This window comes from Grus americana, chromosome 20, assembly GCF_028858705.1.
Source record: "Grus americana isolate bGruAme1 chromosome 20, bGruAme1.mat, whole genome shotgun sequence".
NCBI lineage: Eukaryota > Metazoa > Chordata > Aves > Gruiformes > Gruidae > Grus > Grus americana.
The window spans coordinates 10,150,668-10,163,452 of NC_072871.1; the positions used below are offsets into that span (position 1 = coordinate 10,150,668).

Sequence of the window (12,785 nt, forward strand, 5' to 3'; positions counted from 1 at the left end):
GCTGCGTTCCTCGCCAAAGGATCTGCCCTTCCCAACTTCTCCAGCATCCCACAGGAGGTGCGGGAGGTGAGAAGCTCTTGGACAGCACAGGGCAAAGCTCTGGAGAAGGCATCCAGAAGCCAAGCGCGTCTCAACCGACCGGCACAGAGTGTTCTGGATGGGCTGGAGGCTTGGCGAGGCCGGAGTGGCCGAGCACGGCCCATGGCCCTGACGGAGCCGTGGCACGGATCCGGGGAGACGTCTGATGAGTCAAGAAGTCCCGTTGTCCGATTCACCACGCAGCCCGTGAATTAGTCAATCCTCCTCTTTCGCCTACCCTGCTGGCTGGGGGTGGGGCTGGCCCCCATCCAAATATTGTGTAAGCAGCAAAAAAAAAAAAAAACCTATTAAACCCCCCCCAAAACCAGTTAATCTGTAGAAACATTATTTTAGAGGAACGGGGGGAAAGCCGAAGTCGTAACGGCAAACGATTACCTGCTCTTCTCCCACTCCCTTCCTCCAAGAGCCCTAAAAAGACTTCCCACGTCCCGCCGGCCCTTCTCACGTTTCACCCCGGCGCACCGAAGAGGAGCGCGGTGCCGACGTCCCGCCAAGGTCACGGTGACAGCGAGCCGCCCAGGAGGAGCCCGGCCCGGTGATTCCCAGGGCTCTGTCCCGGCCACCGGCCCCGGCGTTCCCGGGCTGTGGAGCAGCAGCTCCCGGGCAAGACGTGCCCCGGCGGGGACAGCACAGGCGGGACGCAGGCAGGGGAGCGACGGAGCTACGAGGCTGTTTGCCGTCGGCTTCATTTCCACGGGCGCCCACGCAGAAAGCTAACGCAAGCTTCCCAACTTCTACTTTTTTTTTTTTAAAAGGGTTTTTTTCCTCTTTTCCCTCCTTTTCTCTCCCCCTCCCCCCCCCCCCCCCCCTAGTTTTTAAAATCCAATTATAGCACGGCGCTCTCAGCAGGGGTCAGTGTAGAATAAGAATCGCCCGAGTTAATGGACATAAGACCAAGGAAGATTAATGCCTAAATGGTTTCAAAAGTTGTATGATGCCGATTTCATTAACATTTTAATTGTAATGTATCTTTTTAATCTTCTTTCACACTAACGGTTTTATATGCTTCAAAAAAGAAAAAACTGCTGACAACAAAAATATCAACATACCAAAATTAACAGACGGAACCGAGTGCTGTAATGGGAACTGAATGAAATGCAGAAAACCGCGTTAATGATGCATTAAGAGTAGGAATTGTGCTCAGACAAGAGTCAAAAATTCAGCGCTACAGTTGCACGCCCTGTCTTTGCCTTCCCCAGACACTCGGCACGACCCCAGACACGTGCCCTTTTAGCGGGGTTGCGGAGAAGCAACGACCCGGGCGGCGTTACCAAACGCATGCATAAATTTACCAAAAAAGCCTGCTTTAAACCTGGCAGTTCATCTAATTTAATCAGGGTGCGAGAGCGGAGCAGCAGATCCAGAGGAGGCTTCTGCTGCTGCTGCTGTCGTCCACGACCCTCTCCACCCAACAGCACCAACGTTGTTGTCCCCGCTCTGCAGCCCCAGGTGCCGTGGCCGCAGCAGCACCCGCAGACGTGAAAGATGCGGTTACAACCGCCGTGCAAAATTTTATTTTACTTCTTAATTAGAAGACAATTAAACCTAAGCGGTAATGTTTCATTAAGCATGGGCATGTATTGATGATGCTAGCACGTATAAACGAGGAATGCACAAAAGGAGGAGATAATTGCAGAGCAGACAGATGAAGTTTCAAACAACTTTTCTTTGCAGAAATGAATGACTGAGCGATGCAGATGCTTTCGGCTGCCCGTGAGGCTGGGCTGCAGCTACAGGAGCGATGCAAAACCCACAGCATCCATCGGTCAGAGGGGAGAAGATCTAGGCAGAGTGATACACACCCGCCGTACAACCGCCAGCAAATCCGAAAACCCGGCGTTTGCAACGAGAGCGTGATTCCAAGCCGAGCTCCCACGGAACGCAACCAAAACGCACATTGTACTCCCCAGATGAAGGGGCACCTGTGGCGGGGGGGTCACCCCTGGTTGTGGGAATTTCATTCCAGCGGGATCTCAGCCAGGAGCTCAGCACCAAGAGCCTTGCCCAGGAGGGGTCCGTGGTGCTCCAGGGCCCTCGGGCACGTCCCGTCCCGCCGGAGGTCTCCCACCCAGCGCCGGCCATGCCCATCTGCCTCTTCCCTTGGGAATCAAGTCATTTTAACCGCCTTCAAATGTATAAAACCTCCCTCTCCGTGTATTTCGGGCACCTGGCCGTTGCCTTCTGCATGGCACACCTTGAAATGCTGACCCTTTATTTATACACCTGCATGTTACACCTCCACGTAGCATAATCCTGCCAGAGCTCAGCACCCAGGGAAGCACTGAGCACCAAAACATTATCGCTCCTTTGCCGTGTCGTTGCTAAACAGTGTCTTCTACAGCATCAATGCACAGAATTACATTTCTTCCAAGCCTAACCCTTGTTTTCCTAACGCTTCACATAGTTGGAGCGTAAATGTTTGTCCTATGACAGAGAGAACTGGCATGTAAAACATGTACCCCCCCCACTATATATAAATATATATATATATATATATATAAAACCAAGGCTGCCATATGCTTCCCCAGTGGATATCATGATAGCAACACGCACGTGGAGCCGAGCCAGCGCTGGCACCCGAACACAGGACCCTTTCCACACAACCGCTCTGCCACCGAGCCCACGAGCCTGAGTAAGCACAAGCTCGGTCACATTTAACTTGCAATTCTTCGCACATGCTCTTCTTCACCGCGCCGCCGAAATTTGGTCTCCAGACACCCAGGGATGAAAAACATCTGGCTCTTCTCCCCAAATCGATAGATCCAGAAGAGCCCTGATTGCTACAAATGAGATGCTGCAAAGAAAAGAGGATTTCTTCTCCTCCTGTTTTCGTGAGTGATGAATAGATCCTGATATTGGCTTTATTGCTGTGGGGATGACTCCGGGAGGTGAAGTATTTAATCTCATCCCAGTGACTATATATGGTCACTCTGATGGAGTCACCTCCCTCCCCTCACGCTCCGTCGCCCTTCGCTCCTGGCACTGGCCTCGGCAGCAAACTGGCGGCGCTCGGGCACCGCGCCGGCAAGCCAGAAGTCAGCAGACTCCCCACGTTACTATGTGCTCTCTCCCCCCCTTTCCCAATTTTTTTTTTTTTGGGGGGGGCTTTTAAAAAATCTTAAATTGCAAGAAAAAGAGAGAGAATACACAAACACTGTGGGGGAAAAAAAAAAACATTTTAAGAGTGCTTTATAGAGAATTGTTGCACGGGGAGGGGGAAAAAAACCCTGTCAAGTTACTTATGTTTAAATGTACAGTTCATAATCACTTAGAAGTTAAAAAAAAAATAAAATCAATCTTTTTGTGAAAAGTATATCAATTTATTCAGCCCACACACAGTGGTTTGTTATTGGAGGGTAGTTTGTGGCTGCTGAAGCAGTAGCAGTGATTTCTGCCCCCCCATCCACCCACCTAAGGGAAAAAATGCACTGAAATATTTGTCTTCATAGGAAACGAAACACAAAAATGTACTTGACATGCAAATTTTTTTTAAAAAGTCTGATGCGAGGACCTCTAAAGAGACCGAAGCCGAACTGCGACGTCTGTGAACAGCCCTGGGAACACACGGCACAAAACGCACGCCGAGGGCTACTGATCTCCATTTTACCCCACCGAGCTGCCGGCTTTCGGGGGGTCTCGGTCACCGGACCAGATAATTGCTCTCGTCACCACGGGCCCCAACGCCTCCTCCGGCGAGGGGCTCAGAGGAAGAGCTGGTGTCACGCACGGGCTGCAAATACCAGCAGCCCCCCCCGTCCCTCCTGCCCTCCCCGTCCGTCAGTCCATCCGCAGGGCAGCCTCTGCCCCGGCCGAATCTGGGGATGAGGAAGAGTGTGGTACCTTCAGTGGGCTGAAACCCCCGGCCAGGGAAAAGAAGGAGGAAGCTCCGCATGCTCCTTCCATCACCCAGGGCTCTACGTGGCAGGCTCCGTCCCAGCAGTCCGATTTTTATTACCTCCGTCCCCATTTAGGAGTAACCACATGACAAAACCGAGCGTAATCCTGCACAGCAGAGCTCGCCCGGGGATTGCGTCTCCCTCGCCGGCATTTCAGCAAGTTTTCCCTTAACAGCAGCATTTACGGATACAAAGACTGTAAGATTTAATTTTTTCTTTTTTTTTTTTTTTTAATTTCTGTTCTGCCTCCAAACGTTTGCTTAAAAACAAGTTGAACTTAAAAAAAAAAATAAACTGCTAATGAATCACAGTTCCTAGCAAATGAGCAATTGCAGTTGACACAATGAATTATGCCTGAAGCAAGCTGGGAAACATATTTTGCAAATGATCTCATCCACAGGCAAACCTGGCATGACACTTGATTTGCTAAAAAAGACACAAAGCCTGTCAAAATTCCTGTCACTTCGCAAATAAAGTCAGGTAGAGAAAACCAACAGCCTCACCCTCTTTTAAGCACGCTTCACCTATTTCTCAATTGCTCTACAGGCTTGATTAAAAAAAAAACCCAAAACCCAAAAAAACCAAACCCCACAACAAAACCAAAAAGCAAACAGAAAGAAACCCCCCCGCACAACACCCCTTTTAGGTGTGCCCATCCCACTGGGTGCTGAAGGCTATCGGCTCCGCTGCCACGGCCCCGGATGAAGGAAGGATGGGCTGGGAGGCTGCTCTTCGGATGGCAAACACGGGCTCGGGCTCGATTTGAAGGCTAATTGCAGCAAGATACAATGCTCGCTCTGGCCATTAGGTATGGCAGGGAACTTACAATTCAGTTTAATTTCCTCCGGCTGAATGCCTGTATTTTATTTCTTTCATTGCATTCAACTAAACTCAAAGAAATGTAGGGGGAAAAAAAAAAAAAAGCCATTAAAGTGCAGCCCCCTCCCGCTCCCCAGCATGCCCGGACCTCTCCAGGACCCGTTCCTTTCAGCCCGGCGCAGCCCACCCGATTTCCCCACCTAAAAAAGAAGCTGGCTGGCTCAGAAAACCTGGGAAAATTCAAACCCATGGCTGAAGCCTCCTCCTAACCCCATTTTGTCAGGCCTGGGTATTTTTAAACCCAGGCATTGTAGAGAGCAAAGCGAGAGCAGAGCCGCATCGCCCTTTCCAGGCTGGTTCGCTGTGTTCATCCCCCCCGTCCCCGCCACCCCTCACCACGTGCCCCAGCGCCGCGCACCAATTTAAGTACTGGTATGCCAATAAAGCCGGCTCCCCGACACGGCGCATCCCCGCAGAGCTCCGCAGCCCCGGCGCGAGCCCTCCAGAAGGCCTGGCAGGGAAATCGGACTTTATAAGAAGACAGTCTAAAATAAATATTTCCATTCCGAGGCGAGATGGTTTGCGTCCCCGGCCCCCGTACGCGCGCGCCGCTCTGCAGGTTCCTCTGAAGCAAACGCAGAGCTCGCCCAGTCGAACTGGCTCTGGCAGGAGATTTCTTGGCGCTTCTTCCCCGAGTGCCGGACCGGCCGTGCCGCAAAGCGGCCTCGCACCTCCCGGCACCTCGGCTTGGGATTTACACCAAACCCTTGTCTGGAAAGGACTTACCTGGGCTTTACAGCCAGGCTCCTTCAAGTTCAAGGAGAAGGGATTTTTCTTTTCTGGACTTACCAGCAGTAAGGATGCTCTACGTGCCCCGCACCCACAGCGCAACCACCCCACGGTGATGCCCGCGGGGATGCTGACCTGTCACCAGCACCCACTGAGAGGGACCAAAATCTGCCCCCCTGCCCCAAATCCAGGGGGACTCCCTGAGCAAAGCAGAGAGTTACGGCGCGGGGAGCGAAAAGGCTTTTCCCATGCAAGAGGGCACTGAGAATATCACTTCCGAAGCGACGCAGCACCGACGCACGCATCTAACCAAAGGCGACCATCTTCTCGGAACAACGGACGACTCTGGGAAAAGCCTGAGAGACCCAAAACCCCCCGGCGCCGGCCCCATGCCCCCAGCCAGAGCCCGGGCTGGAGGGGTGGAAGGGGAACATTTCCCAAGGCCGGCCCAAAGGGTGACCCCCAGGAGACCGGGAACCGAAGGTGTTTTGGGGAACGCTGCCCCGCGCGAGCGCACGGCCTGGCCGAAACACAACCTGCACGTTTCACCCCCGTGGGCGTGAAACGTCCCAAACGACGCAGAGGAGACCTCCCGCTTGTGCACTTACCGACGTCTGACTTTGACCCAACTATTTTATCATTCAGCAAGCCTCGGAAGTTTTCTCTGACCAATTTTAAGCTCTAGAAATCCATCCCCACCCTTTGGTGTTCAAATATTACAGCTCTTCTCCCACGGAGCCTTAGAGACAAGGCCTCCACAGGAGGAAAATCCCCAAACCCACAGCAGGTACAGCTACGGAAGGGCGTTTATGCTCAGGAGGAGGAAGAGAAGATCCCTAATTATTTTATATTTGCTTCTTACTTCAGATCAAACTACTATTACCTCCATTATCCACACCTTGAGGTCACGGACTTGTTGTCCTAGGCTGGGCAAACCACATCCATTCAGCTAATAAGGAAAGGCTCGGCTTTTACTCCTCAGCTGAAGGGTTCTATTGAATAGCAGGGAATTTGGGTTTCGCTGCGCTTGAACGCCGCGCTTTTGAGGGGCACCGGTTCTCTCGGCCTCCCCTGGCACCCGGCGGGCACCAGGAACCCCGCGGGGTTTGCACAGCCGCTGCCAGAGTCGCCCCAGACCCGCCGCGGCTATCCCCACCGAGAAGCCAACGTGCCACAGAGAGGGCAGCAATCATTCCGGTTTGTTTACCGATTTCAACTTCTCCTACTGTTTAATATTTCAGCTGGAGAAGGTAAACCGGCACGCCAGCCCCTCAATTACACGGGGCGCGAGGCAAACATTTGGCAGGCGCGAAGCACATCAAGCCGCCCGCAACCTCGCAAATGCATCCTGAAAGGAGGAAAAAAAGTGAATATTCAAATTAATGACCCAGCGGGTAATGGAGACTTGGCTGGAAGCGATCCTGCACTTTGCCGTAGGTCAGTACGGGTGAGCCCGGCGGAGCGCAGCACACGATGTACTGCTGTCGTTTTATTTTCCTACAGCAGGGAAGATGTTTGGAGAAGTCCTTGAGCACAGCAAACGCACTTTAACTACAGCAGGCTGCAGACTGCAGCAGGCAGGGGAACGCGCCGGCGCTCGGGAAGGCGCTTACCCAAGAAAAACCCAACCACCTACCCCAATTTTCCCCCCCCCTTAGACACCAACAAACAGATTAACGTCCCTGCCCCTCGCCGACGGACGGGTCTCGTGTGCCGGGATGGGGGGAACAGCCGCGCGTCCCACGGCAAGCCCCCAGCCGCGGCCGTGCGAGGAGGGCACCGGCCACCCCAACGACCTCAGGAATCGTTCCTGAACTCGGGATTTAGGCGTTTGGCCAGGTTTTGCTTATTTTTTTATAATATCTCCCCTTTCACAGCGTTCTGCTCCCCCGGGAGAGAAAGTACGAGTCTGTGCCTGCATTTAGCCGTTAAAAAATAAAATATCCAGCCAGCACCGCAGCCTCTTCAGAAAGGTATTTGTAATAATAACCCGATTTTCCACATTCGTGCAAGACTTGAAAACACAGCAGGAACTAACCCAATTCATCCCCAAACCCCACTTCCCACGGGCAGGGGGGGTGGACCCGGCACCCCTGGGTTCCCTCTGCCTCCTCCCAGCACCCCCCCCACCCCAAAAAAAACCCCAAAACCAAACCCAAAACCCCTCGGCTGAGCCAAACCCTCCCTCTGGGTAACCGCAGTGAGATAATGAAAGGAAAGATTAAGATTAAAGGCGAGATGTACGTGTGTGTGTCCCCAAAAAAAGCGGGGGGGGGGCTGAGGCGCGTTTGCGCGTTGCACAGCTTTCCCCGAGTTTTAATATCATGGGGGGGGGGGGTTTGATACTTATTAGAATAGAAAAGGGGGGGGATGCTGGGCGCGCTGACTCGCGGTAACTGCACCGGACCCCCCCCGCACCCTTCCCTCCTCGCCTCCCCGGGGTCCCGGGGCCGGCCGCGGCGCTCACCTGCGGGGCACCGGCCCCATGGACGCTGCCCTGGGCCTAGCGGCGGCGGGTGCCGGCGGTCCCGGCGGCGGCAGCAGGAAGTGATTCCAGCCGCTCCTCACATGGACTTTCCCTGACCTCGCCCAGCAGCGCCGGCAGCCGCGGCCGCCGCAGACTGCCGGCCCCGACGGGACCGGGGCGGGGGGGGGGGGGGAGAGGGGCGGCGGCGGGAGGTGGGACCGGCCCCCCCCGAGGGGGGGGGGGGCCGGTCCCACCTCCCGCCGCCGCCCCTCTCCCCCCCCCCCCCCGGGGATGCCCCCGCTCGGGGAGGAGGGACCGCGGGGGGGCGGGACCCGGGCACGGACACACGGGGACACACGCACGCACCCCCCCCCCCCCCTACACACACACACAGAGCCCCGCCGCCCCCCCGGAGCATCGGCGTGGAGGGAGGGGTGCGGTCCGGTCACGGGCGGAAATTTCTGTTATTTTATTTTATTTTATTTTATTTTATTTTATTTTAATTTTTATTTTTATTTTTATTTTATTTATTTTTTAATTTTTAAACTATGTTTATCTTGATGTTATTTTTATTTTCATTTTTATTTTCATTTTATTTTAATTTTAATTTTTATTTTTATTTTCATTTTTATTTTATTTTTATTTTCATTTCATTTTTATTTTCATTTTCATTTTATTGCTTTATCTTCTATTCCATTTTCTAATTTCATTTTTTATCTCTTTTATTCCTTTTTTACTTTCTTTTTTATGATTGCCTTTTCTTATTTTTCATTTAATTTTATTATTTTTATTTATCTTTATTTATTTTTTAATTTACGTCCCCAGCAACCCCAGGCCTGTGCTGACCCACAGCTCTGCAAACCCGGGTTAGAGCTCAGCCCAGCCTCCTGGGCTGCCTCCAGCTCCGCTCTCTTCTTCCGCACCCTTCTCCTGCGGTAAAAAGCCTTTTAAGCGTTACACAGAAAAGCAGAGTTACCTGAGGTCGGACTGCTCGAGACTTGTGGGCAAGGTTTCATTCCAAATTTCATTCTACAGCCTAAAAAAAAAAAAAAAAAAAAAAAAAAAGTTGGTTTGCTTTCTGTTTTCTCTAAGCCCAAAATATTAAAATCAGCAAACCTATATGCATGATTAAAGTGCGCAGTGTTAGCCCTACGTCTTCTAAATAAATTTCAAAGGAATAACAAAAACCTCTTTAAAGCACAAGCCTCTTTCTGTCTGTTTTGCATGTAAGATTGTGTCAGAACTTCTTTGAATCTGGAAGTTTCTTTTCTCTCACACTCTCGAACACTTATCAGCTCGAGGCTGCCTTAAAAATCTGCAGCAAAATATCCCCATAGTTTAAAAATCAGCATCGGATGCCTAGAGCTGCTCAAGGCTGAGGAATTTCATTAGCACTTGACACTTTAAAAAACAGTGTCAGGTCAGGACAAACACATTTTCTTTGCTGTGCGAGATAAAATTGGGTTTTTTTAGAGATGATGCATGAGAAATATGTCCCCAAACTGCATTCTGAGCTAGAGCAATCGTACTACCCTCGAAACGTGACGTTCCCTGCTCCCCTCCCCTGTTTTTCATTGAAGCATCTCAACACGATGCTACAAACGCTTCCGCAGCTGCACACCCATCCACCCGCCACTTCGCAGACAAGGGAATTGGGCCAGCGGTGGCCCGTTTGGCCACTTTCCGGATGGAGCGGAGCCGCTGAGTTTCATTCCGGTAGAAATCCGTGAAATATCTCCTGCCAGAGCTCCCCTGGCGCAGGAGATGCCCCGGGCGCGCCCGGCTGGACCACCACGGGCTGCGGCACTGCTCCTCGGGGGCAAACGTCCCTGCTGGGACAGCCAGCACCGTCCCCTTGTCCCTCGCGGAGGGACCACAGCTCACGTTGGAGCATCCCCGCGTTGCAGAGGACGCGGGGACGCAACTCGAGCGATTCGTGTTGCTCCGAGATGCTTCACTTCCTACGTTTTCCAGCAGAGCTCAGGCTCAGCGTAGGGATGGGAGTCAGAGATGGGGATTTTGGGAGCCCCCTGCACCTCTCCAAGCTTCACGGGAAATGCAGCCACGTCCACGGGGAGCTGCGAGATGCCGCGTAGCTGGAAAACTCCTGTCCTTCCCCAAGCGCTTATAGCGGGGTGGAAAATCCGAGCGCCGTGACTTGCCCAGGGCCTCCCACAGCCTTGAGAGCGCAGAAAGGCTGCTAACGCTTCAGCCAAGAGAGCATCTTCCCTCCCTTCAGCCACGGACATTTTCAAAATGTTCTGTGATGGAGAAAGAAACATTTCTTAAGTACCATTTGATGTCTCGGAATGGCTCCAGGGCTAGAGAAAACATGTTTATTTACTACTATGCTGATTTTAATGCAAAAGATTGGTTCAGCGACTAGAGGAAACAAAATAGGCAACATTTTCCATAATGTCTGCAAAGCGTTCTTGGGCTGACGAAAATATTTTCTTTCTTTCTCTCTCTTCCCTGCATTTTTTTTTTAATCTAGCATTTCAAATTGAAGAATGGCTTGAGGGCTGAAGAAATCACTTGACAAAATACCCAACATTTACATTCTTGCAGGAGAAAAGCTAACTTTTTTTTTCTTTTTTTTCTTTTTTTTTTTTCCCCATCTGAACGGTGATTTAGTGAAGCAGAAGAAATAATCCTGCAGTATCCCACATCTGTTTAACCCTTCCTGGCTGCAGCTCTCCAGTTAAACATCAGCTGTTTGCTGCAAAACTTTAGAGATTTTGTTCCTTCTCCAAATCTCGGGCTCCGAGGACACTGAAGATGGTTCAGACGGGCTTTGGGTCTTGCTCCCCAGTTGTATTTTCCCAGCGTGAGGCAGCCGGCCTGGCTGGTACCAGCCCACGGCAAAGCAACGCTGCGCCGCTCTCCGATGAAACCAATTGTCATAGCAGGATGAATTTTGGTAACTGGGACAGAAGTGTTCTTTGTATTATCTACCCAGTCCAGCACGCGCAACCAGTATCTGCAGCGGGCTGTGAGCTACGAGGCAATCCGGCAGGGAGAGGAAATCACCTGCTGCCAGAGCCCGTTGCTGTGGTGGTCCATTCAGCTACCACTTCAGCGTAACAGCTACTCGCAGGAGAGCGGAGAGCACGCAGCGGCTATGTCACAGCCGTGTAAAGTTCACTGGGATTAACATACCATCATGAACAGCAGCGAATGACAAAACAAAAAGTATCAGAAACCCTCGCTTACGTACTTTATTCATGGCAGAGGGATGTGCCTCTTCCTCTCCCCACCGCACCGGCCTTTGAACCTTGCCAGACGATGAGTTTTGCTTGTGCTCCAGCCTGCAATAATAGAGACAATCTTTAACGTCCTCGTACAAAACTGAAGCACTGGGAGGAAAGAGTCGGTTCCTCGGGGGATTTGTCGCAATCAGTGTAGCAGAGCGGAGCGGTGCGGGAGGATACGTAGGCTCTGGCCCTATAGAGCAGTAACTACCTAGTTACACACCTCTTGGCCGCGGAGCTGAAAACAGGCCTGAGGGTAGGTATTACGCCTGCCTCTCCGTCTGGAAAATGGAGATAAAGAGGTTAAATGACAACCTGTGACCACCACGGGAATTTATCTGCTGGCTCTGCCTCGTTAGTCTCTTGCTCCTCTGCTCCTTGACCACTTTGTGGTGTCTTCATTTCACTTCCCACTCTGGAATTACACTCTGCTCCCATTAGGGAGCCTTGCTGGCGTGTATTTCACTGGGAAAGCTTTAACCCTGCTGCAGTAAATCTCTCCTGGGTCACGGGGGGTCTCATTCCAGCCCAGCAATGTTTTCATGTCAGCCCCGCAGAGATCTCCCGGGAGGCCCCGGGCTCAGAACCGGCATTTTGATGGTGCCTGAGCTCTCTGAACTAGACCGTGACCCTGGGAGATAACTGCCATCGCAGCCTACTTGTAACATTAGTAATTGCCATTGCCAGGCGCGATCAACTGCGACGGGATAACGAACGGCATATTCGCCGCGCCTTGCTGTTACCCGCCACGCCTGAGGAGGGACGGGGTGCTAACCCCGCGTTTTGGGACAAGCCCTCAGCCAAAGCTGCAGGACCCAGGGAGACAATTTCTTACCCAAGAAAGCCTTTCGTTTGTTGGCTTTGGTGGCTGTTCAGCTCGGATATTTTTTTCTCCCCCGGGTATCGTCCTTTCCAGCTTTGAACGTGGCGTGACGGCCCCAGCTACCCCAACCCTCTGCCTGCTCCAGCTCACGTAATGCCGACCAGAAAATGGGAAACACCGCCGGCAGGCTCTGCCACCTCCCTCGCCCCTCTGGGCAGCGCTTTCCCACTTCGGCATCCCCAGGAACATCATGAAGTTGCTGATGGGATAAGACATCGCTCAGAGCGAGCCCACGTGATGGAATGGGATGTTAGAGCTGTTATTTTTTATAAAGAAAGTCAATAAAGTACTTTGCATTAAGCATCTAGCCAAGGCTCGGGCACTGCCCTGTGCCGCACGGCTGGCACGGTGCAAGTGGTGGTTATTTTTACTACAGCCAGGCTTATTTCGTTTACATGAAAATGATCAGGAATAAGTTAAAACAAACAGAAATGAGAGTGTCTCCAAGGTGGCCGCGTTGTCCTAACTAAACTGGTACAAGGTTGTGTGTAAAAAGGCTTTACTTGTTGTAAATAGAGAAATCCTCCAGATCCCGTCGTGAGAATTGCTCCGGAAGCGCAAGGCAGTGCTCCTTCCCAGCC

General features: G+C 52.0%; 1 protein-coding gene across 4 annotated transcripts in view; it reads right to left on the reverse strand.

Moving 5' to 3' along the window:
* Positions 1 to 11,376, reverse strand: part of NACC2 (NACC family member 2) — a 66,909-nt gene extending 55,533 nt beyond the window's left edge. Inside the window, exons 1-3 of one of the 4 annotated variants that reach the window (XM_054848501.1) lie at positions 11,288 to 11,376; positions 10,036 to 10,331; positions 9,047 to 9,106 (exon numbers count right to left, since the gene is read on the reverse strand). The gene's annotated coding sequence lies outside the window, so the exon portion shown is untranslated. Of the gene's footprint in view, positions 1 to 474; positions 793 to 8,070; positions 8,246 to 9,046; positions 9,107 to 10,035; positions 10,332 to 11,287 lie in introns of those variants that run through there. The other 3 variants (XM_054848502.1, XM_054848499.1, XM_054848505.1) reach the window with 3 other exon arrangements.
* Between the last annotated feature and the right edge of the window lie 1,409 nt (positions 11,377 to 12,785).